Here is a 19,966-nt window from a genome sequence, read left to right on the forward strand (position 1 = left end):
CCGCTGTCTCACCGAAAATCCTGAACTATCCAAAATAACAAATACTAAGTGAACAGTTGGAATATCCATCTTGACCAAGGGTCCCACATAGGGTAATAATCCATTTTACCCTTTCTCTAATTTGGGTCAAGGCCCAATTCCAAATCCATGATCCAAAAGGTCCAAATATACAAGGCCCATAATTGTCCCAATTTTCCAAATTGGGCCTAACTCTTTAATTGGGCCTCACCCTAAGGTCCATTTCCATATTTGGCCCAAAGCAATTCTATACAGAACGTCCAACAAAGGCCCAAACTACACTGGCCCAAAGGTGGCCCAATCCGAAACCCAAAACGCAAAATCCCATCAGAAGGCGTATGTTGGGCGTACCCATCTGGTACGCTAGGTGTACTCCGGCTTGCGTTGATCACCATCGGGGCGGTTGACTTTGTGCACTGGGGGTACAACTACTTATGCGGGGTGTACGCTCGTTAAGTCCAAAATCAAGATAAGTGCTTAATGGCTTAAGCACTTCAGCCCATATCCCAGATCTATTGACTAAATGAACCTCAGAACCATAAAGTCTCAAACTTTAAGACTTTGGACGTTCAAAAAGCCCTTAATACATGGTCTTAATCCATTAAGACCTTTCTACTAATTTCATAGGACACTTCTAGCCATTGGGACATCATTTTTATCATTTAGAACCCTTCCTATGGTCTGAAAGGATAGCTTAACATGTACATAACATAACATGCACAAACTTGGGACTTTTTGGGACAATAAAGGTGACATAAAGCTATTAAGGTAAGATCTACACCATACAAGCATAAAGGCAAAAGCTTTTTATCTCCTGGAGCTTCTAGAGGACAAGATAATCTCAGATCTTCAAGCTTGCTTCATTTTTCCAACACCTTGATGCAATTTCTTCTTCTTCTTCTACTCAAAACACACACTTTTAGCTCGTACACTCAAAAGAAAGGTTAGGGTTTGTGGAAAACGGCCAAAAGCTATGGAGGTTGAAATGATAGAAGGTTATGAGTGCATAAGGACACTTATATAACACCCAAACCCTAAATATTAGTGTTTTCTCCTGACGGGAGTACGCTCAGTGTACACAAGTGTACGCCCAACATACTAAGGCATGCCTAGTACGCTCAGTGTACCCTTATGTATACGCAACATACTCCGCCTGATCTAAAATTTTGTTATTAGTCATTAGGGCATCTCATGACTATATTCTCCCAACCCCAAAGACTAAAAATGACAATGATAATAATGAAGGAAAGATTTGAAAATACCTACAAAATCTTAGGATGTTACAACTCTCCCCCCACTTGACCTATATTTCATCCTCAAAATCGGCTGTAGCAAACAGATCTGGATAATTCTCCTGCATCTCGTCTTTTGGCTCCCAAGTCCACTCGGATCCCTTCCGATGCTGCCACTATACCTTTACCAGAGGTATCTCCTTGTTGCGCAGAATGTTTATCTTCCTTTCCAATACCGCCACCAGCTCCTCAACTTAATTCAGGCGTTCATCGACCTGAATGTCATCCAAGGACACCATCGCATCCTCGTCCAATATACACTTTCGCAACTACGAAACGTGGAAAGTGTTATGAATCTGACGGAGATCCTTCGGAAGATCCAATCTATACGCCACCTTGCCAACCCTAGCAATAATCTGAAACGGTCAAATAAATTGGGGACCCAACTTTCCCCTCTTCCTGAAGTAGATCACACCCTTCCAGGGTGAGACCTTCAGCAATACCATATCACCGACCTGAAACTCCAAATTGGATCGGCACCGGTCGACATAACTTTTCTACTAACTCTGAGCAGTCTGCAATCGACGTCTGATCTGTTGAATCTTCTCAGTGGTCTGCAGAACCACCTCGATCTGTCCCATGACCCTGTGGCCAAGCTCACCCTAACATACTAAGGTATGACATCTCCACCGATATAATAGCTTGAAAGGTGTAGCACCAATGCTGGAATGAAAGTTGTTGTTGTAAGAGAAGTCTGCAAGGGGTAGATGGGAATACCAGCTGACACAGGCCCTCAATATATCCTCGAGGGTCTGAATGGTTCGTTCACTCTGTCCGTCTATCTGCGGATGGAAAGCGGTGCTGAAATGAAGTCTCGTGCCTAGTTCCTCATGGAACTTCTGTCAGAAACGGGAGGTGAATCGAACATCACGGTCTGACATAATAGAGACCGGCACCCTGTGGCGAGCAATGATCTCACGGAGATACACATCGGCTAACTTATCGGCCAATGAAATCTCCCGAAGCGCCAAAAAATAAGCGGTCTTGGTCAATTGATCCGTGATCACCCATATAGCATCATATCCCTTCGCTGTCCTCGGCAACTTGGTAATAAACTCCATCGTTGTAACGCCCGTAGATCAGGGCTAGTCAATTTAGAGACGATAAGCATCAAAAAATGACTTTTTTATAGAAGATTATTTGGGATGAATAATCTTAACTAATTTGTAGTATATGTTACAAGGATTCTGTACATATAAAGAACGCCGAAATCCGAGTTCTAACGGAGAAGTTATGACCTGTCGAAGTTTCGCGACAAAACCGACACGACCCAACGCGATCCAGCGCAACGTAAATAGTGAATTTAAGGTAGATAGATATCTATCCTTAGTGATCTAAATGAGAGTCAAAGATGTCTTTGATAGTAGTCCAACGATAAAAAGACAGACGAAAACGGAGTTCAGATGAAGGAGTTATGAATTTCGAACGGAGTTTTCCTGTCCTGGCCTACTAAAGATAATATATAAGTAATATATTTATAATATATTAAAAATAAAGTCAAAATTAGCCAATGGAGTCTAAACGAAAGTTGTAGAGCATAATCTCACCTACGCGTCGATATAAAGAACGTTGAAAACGGAGTTCGTATGCGAAAGTTATGAATTTCTGAAGTTCGGGGCGCGAAACCCCAAAACTGTCAGATACCACAACGTGGCAAGTCTTCTGACACCTCCAGGAGTCCCCCAGATGCAACTTGCGATGACGCATGCAGTGACGACCAAGCCCACGACGTGGAAAAAGGTGCCACGACGTGGCAAGGGCAGATTTTGCCCTATAAATATATTTGAAGGGCCAGCCCAGTTTCGTTGCTCATTCTCTCATCTCTCACCCATATTACCTCAATTTACGTGCAAAGAAGTACCCCCGAAGCCCCGTTATCATCCCGAGACCCGAAGCAAGTCCCGAAGATCCCGAAGAGCGTTATTCCCGAGCCGAAGCTCTGCCCGCGAGGAGCCCGATTTTTGTGAAGATCTTCCAGATCTATTGAAGAATACTACTTCTGCAAGTAGTAGTGGTGTCCGATCATCTTCTAATCAGGTGAGTGTATAGTCACTTTCATCTTACATATAGATATGAAGTATTTTATAAAATACGCGCTATGTGTATATATATTTTTGTTTATATGTGTGAGTGTGTGGTCACTTTCTTCTAACACATAAATATTAAGTATTTGCTATGAAATACGTGCTATGTGTATAATATAAAGTTGTTTATATGTGTGGGTGTATAGTCCCTTTCATAAACACAGGTATAATACAAGTATTGTTTGAATGTATTAAGTATATGTTTGGGTGAGTGTGTGGTTACTTTCTTCTAACACATAAATATGAAGTATTTGTTATAAAATACGTGTTATGTGTTTATATATTGTTGTTTATTTGAGATGAGTGTGGAATGCATGTTTTATATAGTTTTTAAATGAGTTAAACTGTATATGTATTTTATATCTACAAATATGTTGGGTAGAACATGGGTAGATGAGATAGTTGGTATGTGATAAAATGATGAGGTATGAAATATGATTAAGAATGATATTGGTAGATGCACCAATTAGAGAATATGATAATACTAGCAGATGCGCTTAAGAATAATATTGGTAGATGCACCAAGTAGTGAATGTCGTAATCCTGGCAGATGCGCTTATAGGATAATCCTTGTAGATGCGCTTATAGGATAATGTCGGCAGATGCACGTAAAAGAGAATGTCATAAACATGGCAGTCGCGCCTCATAGTGTATGACGTAATCCTGGCAGAGGCGCTTAAAGGATGATGTTGGTAGATGCGCCTTATGTAGCAATAGATTTTGTGCTAATTCCTTAGGTTAATCCTTAGGAATGAATGAATGATGGGTAGTTGAATTCTTAGGGTAAAATCCTAAGAAATAAAGAAGATAATAGGGATGGGTAATTGGGTTGATTGTTTGATGGTTGAATATAATAATTATATTATTGTGGATTGAAAACCCTATATGCTCACCAGGCTCCCAAGCCCCTGACCCACTCGGTTTTCTTTGTATCACAGGTATCGATACGAAGATATATTTCACGGAGAGATTAAAGGAGATGTAAAATCTTTAGTGTAAATAAAGTAAGTTCTATTTATGCTTATGTGTCTGTATCGGAACATGACATCCCGATATTTTGTTATATAATGAAAATACATTTCTTTAAAGAAATGTTTTGATAAATCTTTATCATATTTTGGGAACAAATTCCGCAACTGTTTTCTTTAAAAGATTACTCTGATTTTAAAAACCAAACATAAACAAATCGGTCTTTTTTGGCCGAGAAATTGGGGATGTGACAGTTGGTATCAGAGCATTAGTTTAAGCAAACTAGGAATTTTGTAGGAAATTTCTAGACTTAAACATAGAATGCTAAGTAATGATCGTGAGGAGTGTGTCAAAAATATGTTAGGTAGTACACCTAAATTGACACAAACACTAGTTTATTTTAAGAAAGTTGCCTAGAATGCTTTTATGTGCTAGATGTTATTTGTTGCCATATATGATATTATTTGTTCGGATCTATGGTCTGTTGCAGACTAGATCTGGAAGCCTTATGTGTGTAGGATTCTAAGCATACGTCTACGAATTTAGAACTAGCATGTAAATGTTTCGGAGTGATAAGGATGATTTGAATATCTATCGTGAATAAGGATCTAATTTCACCTTATTCGGTATATAGATCCAAAAATGGTTAGAACAAGAAGTGGAGTTGGAAATGCTGATGAAAACAGGAATGAACCACCAGTGATTGAGCAAATACCTGTCGTAGCAGCAACACCTGAGCCGATAACAATGGCTGGTGTACAATTGATGATTTAGACAATGTTGGATCGTCAGCTGGATGAAACGAGACGTCTGCTTCGACAGAATCGTGAAGAACTATCAATTCAAGTGGAAGAGCCTGAATTAAATGAAGGGCACTCGGAAGGAGGAAACTTCAGTAGATCTGTTGGTCAAGCCAACCCACCGATAGTTAGGCAAAACAACCAGAATGGAAGGAATGATGGAATGGGATGCAAATATAAGGATTTTTCTGACTTGCAAACCATCGAACTTCACTGGAAAGGAGGATCCGATCAGAGTTATGGATTGGGTATCGGAAATGGAGCTAGCCTTCATGACGTGTGGTTGCAGAGACAAGTTGCAGACCACTTTCGCAGTACGTCAGTTCAAGGGTGGGGTTGTTCGTTGGTGGAACACTCTGGGGAAGATCCTAAGCCCTAATGAGCCACTACAACTGACCTGGGCAGAGTTCTTGGTGCAATTCAGGAGCAAGTTCTGCTCGGCCCAAAACCTGCTAGAGTTGGAGAACAAATTTCTGATATTGAAGAAAGGCAGCATGTCAGTGGATGAATACACTAATTCCTTCACAGACAAGATGGAGTTTGCTTTGCGCATCGTCCCATACGAACTGACAAAAGTTGACCGGTACGCAAAGGGACTCCCTTGGGAGTATGCGGTGCTAGTGCGTCAAGCACCTACTCTAAAGGCAGCTATTTGGGCTGCCAAGTCTGTTGAGAATATGATCAAGGGGAGGACTGACAGTAAGGTTGAAGTTGGAGAGAAGAGAAAGTTAGAAGGAACTTTAGGTTCTAATGAGAAAATAAAATTCTCGAAGTATGGAGGAGGAGGAAGCGATGAGGCAAAGTGGTGCGATAAGTGCAAGAAGAAGCAATCAGGAAAATGTGGCGCGGAGGTTACATATTTCAAGTGTGGAAAGCATGGGCACTACGCCAATGAATGTATTTTCAACAAAAAGGTGTGTTACGAATGTAACGAAGAGGGGCACTTCAAGCAAGACTGCCCAAGGAAAAATCAAGCAGCAAGGCTAGAGGCGCCGCCAAAGCTAAAGGCAAGAGCATTTCAGATGATCCTTGATGAAGCAGATGGCAATGCAAGGAATCAGGAATGAAGATTTTATATCCACAGATCTAGTTAGGAAGTAGCAATGTGAACAGTAACTTATGGTGTAGCCTATTAGAGGCATAGTATAGGGTGAACTTGAACTTTTGTGTAATAGTTTCAAGAAAGTAATATAAACCCTAGTTTTGTTATCTGGAGTGTTGAATGATTGTATGATTTTCTTTTATGGTGACTTGGTCGAATGCGAGACGATACTTGGGACGAGTATGAGTAGGTGTGAAAGGTAGTAGATGCATATACTACCGGAAGCACAGGACTCGCACTTGGATCAGGGAAAGTCACAAGGTTACCAAGAAGCTAGTAATTGATTCCATTTTGTTCAAGTGTCTCATTACCATTGTTTCGGTAATGACTAGTAAGATGGTTCTTGTTCCGACCTTAGTGGTCATATCCAATTGGAGTCCGACTACGATGAGTATGTTACGTGGCTTGGAGAACCTAGTTCGAAGTAACATCAGACGTAAGTCAGAGATTGAAGCTAATGCGATCATTGGTATCGCACTCGTTGTTCATAAAGTTTGTAGCTAGAAATGCTACATGATGAAATGTGATTATATCACATTAGAATATGAAGGAAGGTATATTCCATTCTGGAATTTAACTTTAAAAAGACCGAGTCTAAGCGTCCCATCATGCGATGAGAGGTCAGTAGAGCACGACCCATCGGTCTGTTACAATAGATAAAGGAAAATATTTATCCTATAAAGAAGAAGGAGTCCACAATAAGGACTTATTTGGTAACTCGAAGGTTACGATTGAAAGTACAACATAGTACGATAAGCAGAGGCAAGATTGAGCATCGTATGCGATCAAGAAATCCATAGAGTTAAATACTCTTTTGACGAAACATAGAAGTTACGGTTATTACCTAGGATGAAGAGATAGCGTATGGAATCATTATATAAGTTCTATTTTCGTTAATGATTCTGGGACGTACTCATCCTAAGGGGGAGATAATTGTAACGCTCATAGATCAGGGCTAGTCAATTTAGAGACGATAAGCGTCAAAAAATGACTTTTTTATAGAATATTATTTAGGATGAATAATCTTAACTAATTTTTAGTATATATTACAAGGATTTCGTACATACAAAGAATGCCGAAATCCGAGTTATAACGAAGAAGTTATAACCTGTCAAAGTTTCGCGACAAAACCGACACGACCCAGTGCGACCCAGCGCGACGTAAATAGTGAATTTAAGGTAGATAGATATCTATCCTTAGTGATCTGAACGAGAGTCAAATATGTCTTTGATAGTAGTCCAACGATAAAAAGACAGACGAAACGGAGTTCAGATGAAGGAGTTTTGAATTTCGAACGGAGTTTTCCAGTCCCGGCCTACTAAAGATAATATATAAGTAATATATTTATAATATATTAAAAATAAAGTCAAAATTAGCCAATGGAGTCTAAACAAAAGTTGTAGAGCATAATCTCACCTACGCGTTGATATAAAGAACGTCAAAAACGGAGTTCGTATGCGAAAGTTATGAATTTCTGAAGTTCGGGGCACAAAACCCCAAAACTGTCAGATACCACGACGTGGAAAGCAGTGCCACAACGTGGCAAGTCTTTTGACACCTCCGGGAGTCCCCCAGATGCAACTTCCGATGACGCATGCAATGACGACCAAGCCCACGACGTGGAAAAAGGTGTCACGACCTGGCAAGGGCATATTTTGCCCTATAAATAGATTTGAAGGGCCAGCCGAGTTTGGTTGTTCATTCTCTCATCTCTCACCCATATTACCTCGGTCTACGTGCAAAGAAGTACCACCGAAGCCCCGTTATCATCCCGAGACCCGAAGCAAGTCCCGAAGATCCCGAAGAGCATTATTCCCGAGCCAAAGCTCTGCCCGCGAGGAGCCCGGTTTTTGTGAAGATCTCCCAGATCTACTAAAGAATACTATTTCTGCAAGTCGTAGTGCTGTCCGATCATCTTCTAATCAGGTGAGTGTATAGTCACTTTCATCTTACACATAGATATGAAGTATTTTATAAAATACGCGCTATGTGTATATATATTGTTGTTTATATGTGTGAGTGTGTGGTCACTTTCTTCTAACACATAAATATTAAGTATTTGCTATGAAATACATGTTATGTGTATAATATAGTTGTTTATATGTGTGGGTGTATAGTCCCTTTCATAAACACGGGTATAATACAAGTATTGTTTGAATGTATTAAGTATATGTTTGGGTGAGTGTGTGGTTACTTTCTTCTAACACATAAATATGAAGTATTTGTTATAAAATACATGTTATGTGTTTATATATTGTTGTTTATTTGAGATGAGTGTGGAATGGATGTTTTATATAGTTTTTAAATGAGTTAAACTGTATATGTATTTTATATCTACAAATATGTTGGGTAGAACATGGGTAGATGAGATAGTTGGTATGTGATAAAATGATGAGGTATGAAAGATGATTAAGAATGATATTGGTAGATGCACCAATTAGAGAATATGATAATACTAGTAGATGCGCTTAAGAATAATATCGGTAGATGCACCAAGTAGTGAATGTCGTAATCCTGGCAGATGCGCTTATAGGATAATCCTTGCAGATGCGCTTATAGGATAATGTCGGCAGATGCGCCTAAAAGAGAATGTCATAAACCTGGCAGTCACGCCTCATAGTGTATGACGTAATCCTGGCAGAGGCGCTTAAAGGATGATGTTGGTAGATGCGCCTTATATAGCTATAGATTTTGTGCTAATTCCTTAGGTTAATCCTTGGGAATGAATGAATGTCGGGTAGTTGAATTCTTAGGGTAAAATCCTAAGAAATAAAGAAGATAATAGAGATGGGTAATTGGGTTGATTGTTTGATGGTTGAATATAATAATTATATTATTGTGGGTTGAAAACCCTATATGCTCACCAGGCTCCCAAGCCCCTGACCCACTCAGTTTTCTTTGTATCACAGGTATCGATACGAAGATATATTTCACGGAGAGATTAAAGGAGATGTAAACTCTTTAGTTTAAATAAATTAAGTTCTGTTTATGCTTATGTGACTATATCAGAACATGACCTCCCAAGATTTTGTTATATAATGAAAATACATTTTTGTAAAGAAATGTTTTGATAAATCTTTATCATATTTTGGGAACAAATTGCGCAACTGTTTTTTTTAAAAGATTACTCTGATTTTAAAAACCAATCGTGATCTGCTCCTTTTTCTGGCCAAAAAATTCGGGATGTCACAATCGTGATCTGCTCCCATTTCTGTCACACCCCAAAACCAATAACGGCGGAAATGTTATGGGGCGGAGGACGTCATGTAAAGTATCACAACACGGTATAATAGCAAACAAGCAAACAACATCATCCATTGCATTAAATATATAATTTTAATACAAGCGTGTTCTGTACAGTTTTAGTCACGAAAATGTAAATCAAAATAATAAGATGAGTCTTGAATGCGCTCCATCTTCTCAAAAGCTGGCCTCGGTACCTGTCTACTGATGACCTGAAAATACAAGTTATTTTGAAAGGGTTTATCAGCATTAAAGCTGGTGAGTTCATAAGTATTTAGTGTCGGTGTTTGTATCAAAATGCTTGAACGTGATTTTGAAGTACGAGTTTGTAAACATTTGTAATAAAAGTATATGAATGTTTGTAAGTGTTTGTAAAAGTTTGTAACTCCTAGAAAATCCTATATTTTCTACTAAAAGTAGCCTTCTACCAAGGCATAACTGTTTTGTAAGTTCGTTTCTTGTAAAAGTGTGAAATTTTCCCAAGTGTAACTATCATTATCAAAATATAGTTTGTACATTAATGTTTAAGTGAAATGATCACTAAATATATGAAACGGGTAAATTAATGTAGTACTGTAGTGTTGTATTATAGCAATTACTGTTGTACTATCTACCTTACTCCGGATTTATATCAAGGTATTATTTGATTAATTGTACCATACTATCGACTAGGAAACACGACAATGTAAGTCGTAAAAAGGTATGACGTTTGGCACCCGCAGACCTGCAGGTCCGGCTGTAGCTAGCAGCAAGGTGTAGGATAGTCAATCCAGTATAGATCTATACGCAAACTCACGCTCTCCCTCCAAGAGACTCTGGCTACAACTCGGGCCATGACATTGAAGGCATACTCCGATACAGTGTATCACATTTATGTTAATGTATTCGTGTATATGTAATGTATTGTTACTCGTTCTAGTATAGTTGTATATCTTCTCTTTCTAGTATAGTTGAATATGTTCTCCTTTTAGTATAGTTGTATATGTTCTCCTTTTAGTATAGTTGTATATGTTCTCATAGTAATATTATGTATATGTTCTCGTAGTAATAGGTACTGACTCATAAATGAACTGACTTCTTGTATGATTCGTGGAACTACAATGATAAGTAGTATAACCCTAAACTATACCTATTATTGTTTAATAGTAAATTTGAGGAATGACTTAATGTACTGAACTGAGGTATAAATCTTTATGTCTATGCATATAAAAATAATATATAAGTAAGAATTTCAACGACATTCGGACAAACAACCGGGTACTTTAGGACCACAACCCAACGAGGACAGGAAGTAAAGTGGGTTATCTCTCCTAAGTCCTTCAAACCTTATTTATATAACTATATATGTAGTAGACATGGTTTTTAACAATATATAAGTTTAAAAACATGTAAAATAGTATGATAACAGTTTAAAGTCATTTGCTTGATAAAACAGTTTAAAGTATGAAAAATCTATTTGCATGTTGGTTATTATCACATGTCATTGATCTAATAACTAACATGGTTCAACTTGTATCCCCCCCCATAAAGCATTTAAAACATTTAAAAGTATTTCAAAGGTTAGTTAAAGGGGTATGAACTCACTTGCAGTGAGTGAATTGGATTCGAGTGTCCGATACGGTGTTAGGTGACAAATGAAGATTTGTACACACACCCGAGCCTAGTTATCATATAATAAACATATATATATATATATATATATATATATATATATATATATATATATAACTAGTTAGCCAATTTATAACTAATAAATCAAGTTGGGACACTCTAGAACATGAACACACTTTGTTTCAAGTGTTAAAGATCACAAGGGTTGCATCCAAGTGTTTGTAGGGCAAGGCTAGAGTGTTTGGAGTTCAAGGGTAAACTCCCTTGGAGTTTACGGTTTTCATGACCATTACCCAAGGAGTTTACGGCAGTAAACTCAAGGGTTTACGGTCGTAAACTCTACACTTTGTGACCATAAGTTGTTTTGAGGTTTTACAAGTCCTTTGAAGCATTTCTACTTGGTGGTTACACCTTTGGAAGGGATTAGGGCATCAATACACTCCATTGAGGAGTTTACGGCCCCATAGTCATTTCGTTTTGGATTTGCTACCGTAAACCCATATGGAAAATGGTATTGTCATGTTTTCAAGTCCTTAACTCATCAAGGTAGTTGTCTAGGTTAGATTTTAGGCCTAAGGAAGGAATATGGTCCATATAAACTCACTTTAGGGTGTTTACGGTTTTGGGAGATCCCCAAACCATAAACACATGAAAATGATGGACTTTGGTGTTTTTCAAGGCTTAAACACATCAAGGAAATGTTTAGACATCAAACTAGGGCTAGATAAGGGACTTAGGCACACTTTGGTGCCTTACTTGGTGTTTACGGCCCAAGAACATTCTTGGACCGTGAACACCTTTATCCTTGTGTTCTTGGTATATTTTCTTGATGTTAACATGTAATACAAGCTTCATAAGACTCAAGGATTGAAGTACTTACTATAAGGAAGCTTGAAATGAGCTAAAAGTCCAAGAACACTTAGTGTGTGTTCTTGGTGTTTTTGGAAATCTAATCAAAACACAAAAATGGATGGATGAAAAGATGTACAATCGCTTGATTAAGTGTTATACCAACTTAAAATGGCTAGAACACTTACAATTTTGAAGATCTTGAATTAAATCTTGGATAATACTTGAGAGGGTTTTAACTTGTGTTCTTGAGAGTAAAAGTGAAAAGTCACTAGTTTGAGGAGTAAACACATGCTTAATGCATGAGTTCACGGTTTTTGGATGATTTTTCGGCCCAAACATAAAAGTTTGGCCGTGAACTTCTATGACACGAGGTGTTTGCGGTTTTGAAATTTCAAGACCCGAGACGGCACTTCCTTTTACCCGTTCGTTTAAAGAATAATATTAAAATAATCAAACGAACTTTAAATTTGCTAAAAATGAGTAATAATGTAATTGACTTATAAATTGAAGTGATTGACTTTTAGGGTTTGACCGAATGAAAATTTCGGGTTGTCACATCATCCCCCCGTTAAAGGGAATTTCGTCCCGAAATTAAAGTCTAAGCAAATAAAATATTTACAAATAACTAAGTGAATAAATGAGGATATTTCAATTTCATTTGATCCTCGCATCCCACGTGAATTCTGGTCCTCGCTTGGCGTTCCAGCGAACCTTCACTATCGGGATGCGGCTTTGCTTTGTCTGTTTGACCTCACAGTCCATGATCTCTACCAATTCTTCCACGAAGTTGAGGCTCTCGTTGATCTCGATCTCGTCGAGTGGGATTACAAGAGTCTCGTCAGACAAACACTTTTTCAAGTTAGAAACATGGAATGTAGAATGTACGTTACGAAGTTCATCGGGTAGATTTAGTTTGTAAGCTACAGGGCCGATTCTTGCGAGAATCTCGAAAGGACCTATGTATCTTGGATTGAGCTTCCCACGCTTACCGAAACGTATCAAGACCTTCCAGGGTGAGACTTTAAGAAAGACTCGATCTCCCACCTGGAATTCCAAAGGTTTCCTTCGCTTGTCAGCGTAGCTTTTCTGTCGGTCTCTAGAGGCTTTTAATCATTCACGGATCTGAACGATCTTCTCTGTCGTTTCCCGAATGATTTCCGGGCCTATGAGAGTACAGTCATAAAATTTCCCCCTTGCTAACTGGGTGTCACCCACTTCAGCCCAGCACAGAGGGGATCTACACTTCCGGCCATAGGGGGCTTCAAATGGGGCAGCCTTGATGCTTGTGTGATAATTGTTATTGTAAGAAAATTCGACAAGGGGTAAATGAGTATCCCATGCCTTTCCAAAGTCAATCACATAGGCTCTCAGGATTTCTTCCAGTGTTTGAATGGTCCTCTCACTTTGCCCGTCAGTTTGAGGATGGTAGATTGTGCTCATGTCTAGCCTTGTTCCTAGGGAATGTTGTAACGATTGGCAGAATCTTGAGGTGAACCTACTATCTCTATCGGAGATAATGGATATAGGAACACCATGCAGTCGCACGATTTCCCTAATGTACGCTCTCGTAAGCTTCTTCATCTTGTTAGTTTCCTTGATAGGCAGGAAGTGTGTAGACTTGGTCAATCTATCGACGATGACCCATATGGTATCAAGTCCACCCATTGTCTTGGGCAACTTGGTTATGAAATCCATAGTGATCCGCTCCCACTTCCATTCTGGAATCTCTGGTTGTTGCAGTAAACCAGAGGGTTTCTGGTACTCGACCTTAACCTTTGCGCAAGTAAGGCATTTACTTACGAAGGTAGCAATCTCTGCTTTCATATTAGGCCACCAGCATAACTTTTTAAGATCTAGATACATCTTATCTGAACCTGGGTGGATGGAGTCCCGAGTGTTGTGCGCCTCGGTCATGACCAAGTCTCGGGAACCACCGTGTTTCGGGGTCCAGATCCAGTTCATGAAATATAGGGCTCCGCCACCCTTGGCTTCTAAGTTCTTATCCATTCCTCTGAGGGATTCACCCGTCACATGTTCAGATTTAAAGGATTCAAGTTGAGCCTCCCGAATTTGTGTAGACAAGTGTGAATGGATAGTCATCATCAATGATTTGAACCTTTGACCAGAATATTATTTCCGACTTAGGGCGTCTGCTACTACGTTGGCTTTACCCGGATGATAACAAATATCGCATTCGTAGTCATTGAGTAGCTCGACCCACCGTCGTTGACGCATGTTGAGTTCCTTCTGATCGAATATGTGTTGTAAGCTCTTATCGTCGGTAAAAATTGTGCTTTTTGTGCCATACAGGTAATGTCTCCAGATCTTCAGGGCAAACACAACTGCCCCCAGCTCCAGATCGTGTGTGGTGTAGTTGACTTCGTGTGTCTTTAGCTGTCTCGAGGCGTAGGCGATGACCTTACCCCGTTGCATCAGAACACAACCGAGCCCTGGATTTGATGCATCGCAATAGACAACGAAGTCTTCTATCTCTTCGGGGAGGGATAGTATTGGCGCGGTGCACAAGGCTCTCTTTAGCATTTGGAACGCTCCCTCCTGTTTCTCTTCCCAGTCAAAGGCCACGCCTTTCTGGGTCAGTGTTGTAAGAGGTTTCGCAATGCGGGAGAAGTTCTGTATGAATCTGAGGTAGTAGCCAGCCAGACCTAGAAATTGACGAATTTCTGTAGGCGTCTTTGTTGCTGACCAGTTCTCAATGGCCTTAATTTTGGATGGGTCCACATGGATTCCCTCTTCGCTTACCACCTGTCCTAAGAATTCGACTCTTCGGATCCAAAATTCACATTTTGAGAACTTCGCATAGAGTTTCTCCGTTCGCAAAGTTCCTAGAACTTGTCACAGGTGATCTCCATGCTCTTCCTTACTTCGAGAGTAGATCAGGATTTCATCAATGAAGACGATCATGAACTGATCCAAGTAAGGTCGGCATACTCTATTCATCAGATCCATGAAAACTGCGGGCGCATTGGTCAATCCGAATGGCATTACCACGAACTTGTAGTGTCCGTAACGAGTTCGGAAGGCTGTCTTCGGAACATCCTCCTCTTGCACTCGTAAGTGGTGATATCCGAATATCATATCAATTTTGGAAAAATAATTCGCCCCTTGCAGTTGGTCAAATAAACCGTCGATGCGAGGCAGAGGGTAACGATTTTTTACAGTCAGTTTGTTGAGTTCCATGTAGTCAATACACATACAGAATGATCTGTCTTTCTTCTTAACGAACAAGACCGGGGCTCCCCAAGGTGAGAAACTTGGTCTTATAAAACCTTTGCTGAGAAGTTCGTTAAGTTGACCAGATAGTTCCTGCATCTCAGCTGGTGCTAATTGGTAGGGCGACTTGGCTACTGGGGTAGCTCGTGGGATTAAATCGATTCTGAACTCGACCTGTCATTACGGAGGTAATCCTGGTAGTTCTTCTGGAAAGATGTCGGGAAAGTCTCTCACTACTGGAATATCTTTTAGTTCTTTCGTTTCTAGGCTCGTATCGACAACGTGAGCAAGGAATGCACGATATTCCTTACGTAGATACTTTTGTGCTTGAATACTTGAGATGATACGAAGGCTCGTACCGGGTTTGTCGCCGTAGACGACAATAATTTCGTTAGACGAGAGGTTTAGACAGACTGCTTTCTCGTAGCACATGATGTCGGCGCGATGAAGACTCAACCAATCCATGCTGATGATAACATCGAAGCTTTTAATCGAGACCGGCATAAGGTCGATTGGGAATGAATGGTTATCTAGAGTTAGGGTACATCCTAGGTATATGCTATTTGTGCGTTCAGTTTTCCCATTAGCAATTTCTACCGTGAATTGTTCTTTAAGTGCGTGCGGTTGTTGTTTAAGTATGCGATCAAATTTATGGTTCATGAAGCTTCGCTCCGCTCCACTATCGAACAGAATGCATGCATATGAGTTATCGAGGAGGAACGTACCAGTCACCACTGTCGGGTCAGCAATCGCTTCCCCATGGCCTATCGCCAATACTCTCCCCGCTCCACCAGCATTCTTTGCTTTGGGGCAGTCCCTCTTGTAGTGGCCCACATCGCCACATCCATAGCAAGCTTGGCTCACGCCAGTGTCGGGGACTTGTGAAATCGGCCTTGTCGGAGATTTATAGAAACGGACAATGTGTCCTTTCTTGTTGCGGTTAGAGCACTGCATTTCACGGCAGGGGCCGTTGTGGTGGAAGTTGCATTTGTTGCACTTAGGCAAACTTCCAGCATACTGCTTCACTGGAGCAGTAGCAGCAGCAGGGGTTACCGCGGCATGCACAGCCACAATTTGCTGCTTTTTGGCAGCTCACTATTTCTTCTTGTCATCCCAGAACTTCCGCTTAGTGTCAGCGGGTTTGGAGGGTTCCGAGATGGCTAGGGTTGTTGTTGCTATTGGGGATAATACTCCATGATCAATGAGTCGCTGTGCCAGTCGCTTGGCACTGTCAAAGGTAGTAGGGTTTGATGATAGGACATTTCCCTGATATGGAGGCACCAGCCCCCAAATGTACCTCTCGATCTTTTTCCCTTCAGTGGGAACCATGTTAGGGCAGAGGGCCACCAGTTCGCTAAAGCTGGCGGTATATGCGACTATGTTGGAGCCCTTCATGGTTCGGCTCCACAGCTCCTGCTCCAATTTTTGGATTTCGCCCCTCAGGCAGTACTCCTCAATCATGAGGTCATTCATAGTTTCCCAGGCCATGTCGTGGGCCACGACGAGAGTTAGTGCTTTAACATGGCTGTTCCACCACGTCAGGGCTTTCTCCTTAAAAGTGCAAGCGGAAAATTTGACTTTGCTCGCAGCAGGGCATGAATAAATTTCGAAGACCGATTCAATCTTCTCGAACCATTGCGAAAGGGCAATGACTCCGCCAGTCCCCTTGAAGGAATTCGGCTTATAGTTCGTGAAATCATTGTAGGAACACTCTCTCGAGCGCACATGGATTTCAGCATGAGTAGAGTCAACAGGGGTCCCACCTCTGTTGTTGTCAGTGGAGTGATACTGATCCATGGCAGTTGCCACTGCTGCAGCTACTGCAGCATTCAGAGCTGCAGTATCGATGACCGGAGGAGGAGGCGATGGTGGTGGAGGTGGAGGATTACGCCTTGTTGACTTGCGAGGAGTCATCTTTCAGCTATTAGATTATAAAGACAAACACAATGGTAAGAATCAATTGTAAGCAGGGTGAGAGTGACACATGGACTAAATAGCCATAGTCCAACAATTGTATGAGCGTATGGTTTGAGATCACCATAAGGAAGAATAGTAGGAAAAACACAAGTGTAAAGATTTTCCCACAGATTAGATAGTTGTCAATATTACTGGTATTATTGATGTAATAAGTTCAGGGAAAATCGACCTAACCATTGGTCTTACATCATACCATACGGAAAAGTTTGACAGTTCTTAGATTCCTAGTTAGAGTATTGAAATTTAGGAATATTTTACAGACAAGTGCTACTTAGAGCACAGATACTAAAGGCTATTTCTTAATCAAAAGACAAAGATGTACTAGACATCTTCTAACGGCAATGGGAATTTCTCGGGCGAACCCTGAGGTCTGCCACTTGACGAACCACCTCTTGAAGGTGTCGTTCATGAGCCCTCTGGCGAACTCGAAGTTCTACGACTTCGGCTTGGGAGGCAGCCAGTTGTTGCTGTAGGGTCTCATTGGTTCTCCAGGTCCTTTCCATTTCTTCTTCAAGACAGCGGATGCGGACTGTGTTGACACCAGAGTTGGCATCAATCTCCATGACCCGGTCGATGGCTGCTCGACCTTGTTCGACGTTACGAGAAATTCTACGGACCATGACGGGCAGAGCTCGATCTGCAGAGCCACCTTCGCTAATGTGGTAAAAGCTTCGGTCCCCAAAGTAAGGTAAGGGTTGACCCTGTTTGTCGCTCCATGGATTCAAGTTGTTTACCCACAAGGGTGTGGGACCAGGAAAAGTTGGTCCAGGGTTGTTGGTTGGGGCTTGACCTACTGGAGGTAGGTTGTTGACTTCGGGCTCAGAGTCAGATCCATCCGAGAAGCCTTCTGCTTGATGATCATCCAACGGGATTTGGTGCTCATCATCGGACTCTGCTTTGATCCATCCTACGTTGCCTTCATTTGGGAAGTACGATTCGCCATGATGGAATCCAGCCATGATATCTACGCGAGAAAAGGGATATAAGAATCTTATATAAATAGACGTACTACTTAAGATAATTATAAGATGATATTTATCAATTATGTCAATACTTGTGTAGTGCATACCAGTTACATGAAAGTAGAGTAGGATAGGCCTTCGAATAGGTAGCCCTAACTCCAAAACCACAACCAAACAAGGACAGGAGGTGAAGCAAAGGTCACAGATTCTCAGACTATAACACCTAATTTCATACAACCTTGGAGTATCTACTTAACGACTATTGACCTACTTGATAGCGACCTTTTTTAGTTCTCAGATAATTGATTAAAGTAACACAAAATACTCCTATAGTATTTTAAACTTATGTTATGTTCTAATGTTCTTATTGTAGTAGTGTTGGTAAGTTTTTAGACTTGTTACCATATCACAACCATTCTAAGGCATATGCTAATCACTCCTCGGACCAGCATAGTTGATCAGGCTATGCCATTCCTAGGACTGACCATACATCCCCGAGCTCACTTGAGATATCTAACAATCGTAATACTTTTGTTCTTGTCATTGTGACATTGATTTTAGTATGAATGCAGACATATATACTTAGTTAAATATTTTATTATTTAAAGTATAGACTCTTCGTCAGAGTGTTTTAATCCCAATGGGTTTATAGTTAGTATATCTTTTATGGGTTGATATACTCAATTCACTATAAACAATGCTCTGATACCAATCTGTCACACCCCAAAACCGAGAACGGCGGAAACGTTCTAGGGCGGAGGACGTCATGTAAAGTATCACACCACGGTATAATAGTAAACAAGCAAACAACATCATCCATTGCATTAAATATATAATTTTAATACAAGCGTGTTTTGTACAGTTATAGACACCAAAATGTAAATCAAAATAATAAGATGAGTCTTGAATGCGCTCCATCTTCTCAAAAGCTGGCCTCAGTACCTATCTACTGATGACCTGAGAATACAAGTTATTTTGAAAGGGTTTATCAGCATTAAAGCTGGTGAGTTCATAAGTATTTAGTGTCGGTGTTTGTATCAAAATGTTTGAACGTGATTTTGAAGTACGATTTTGTAAACATTTGTAATAAAAGTATATGAATGTTTGTAAGTGTTTGTATAAAGTATGTAACTCCTAGAAAATCCTATATTTTCTACTAAAAGTAGCCTTCTACCAAGGCATAACTGTTTTGTAAGTTCGTTTCTTGTAAAAGTGTGAAATTTTCCCAAGTGTAACTATCATTATCAAAATATAGTTTGTACATTAATGTTTAAGTGAAATGATCACTAAATATATGAAAAGGGTAAATTAATGGAGTACTGTAGTGTTGTATTATAGGAAAAATTGTTGTACTATCTACCTTAAACTGGATTTATATCAAGGTATTATTTGATTAATTGTACCATACTATTGACTATGAAACACGACAATGTAAGTCGTAAAAAGGTATGACGTTTGGTACCCGCAGACCTGCAGGTCCGGCTGTAGCTAGCAGTAAGGTGTAGGATAGTCAATCCAGTATAGATCTATACGCAAACTCACGCTCTCTCTCCAAAAGACTATGGCTACAACTCGGGCCATGACATTGAAGGCATGCTCCGATACAGTGGATCACATTTATGTTAATGTATTCATGTATATGTAATGTATTGTTACTCGTTCTAGTATAGTTGTATATCTTCTCTTTCTAGTATAGTTGAATATGTTCTCCTTTTAGTATAGTTGTATATGTTCTCCTTTTAGTATAGTTGTATATGTTCTCATAGTAATATTATGTATATGCTCTCGTAGTAATAGGTACTGACTCATGAATGAACTGGCTTCT

The sequence above is a fragment of the Lactuca serriola genome, chromosome 6 (genome assembly GCF_051521515.1).
Source record: "Lactuca serriola cultivar US96UC23 chromosome 6, Lser_US96UC23_V15, whole genome shotgun sequence".
NCBI classification, from domain to species: Eukaryota; Viridiplantae; Streptophyta; class Magnoliopsida; order Asterales; family Asteraceae; genus Lactuca; species Lactuca serriola.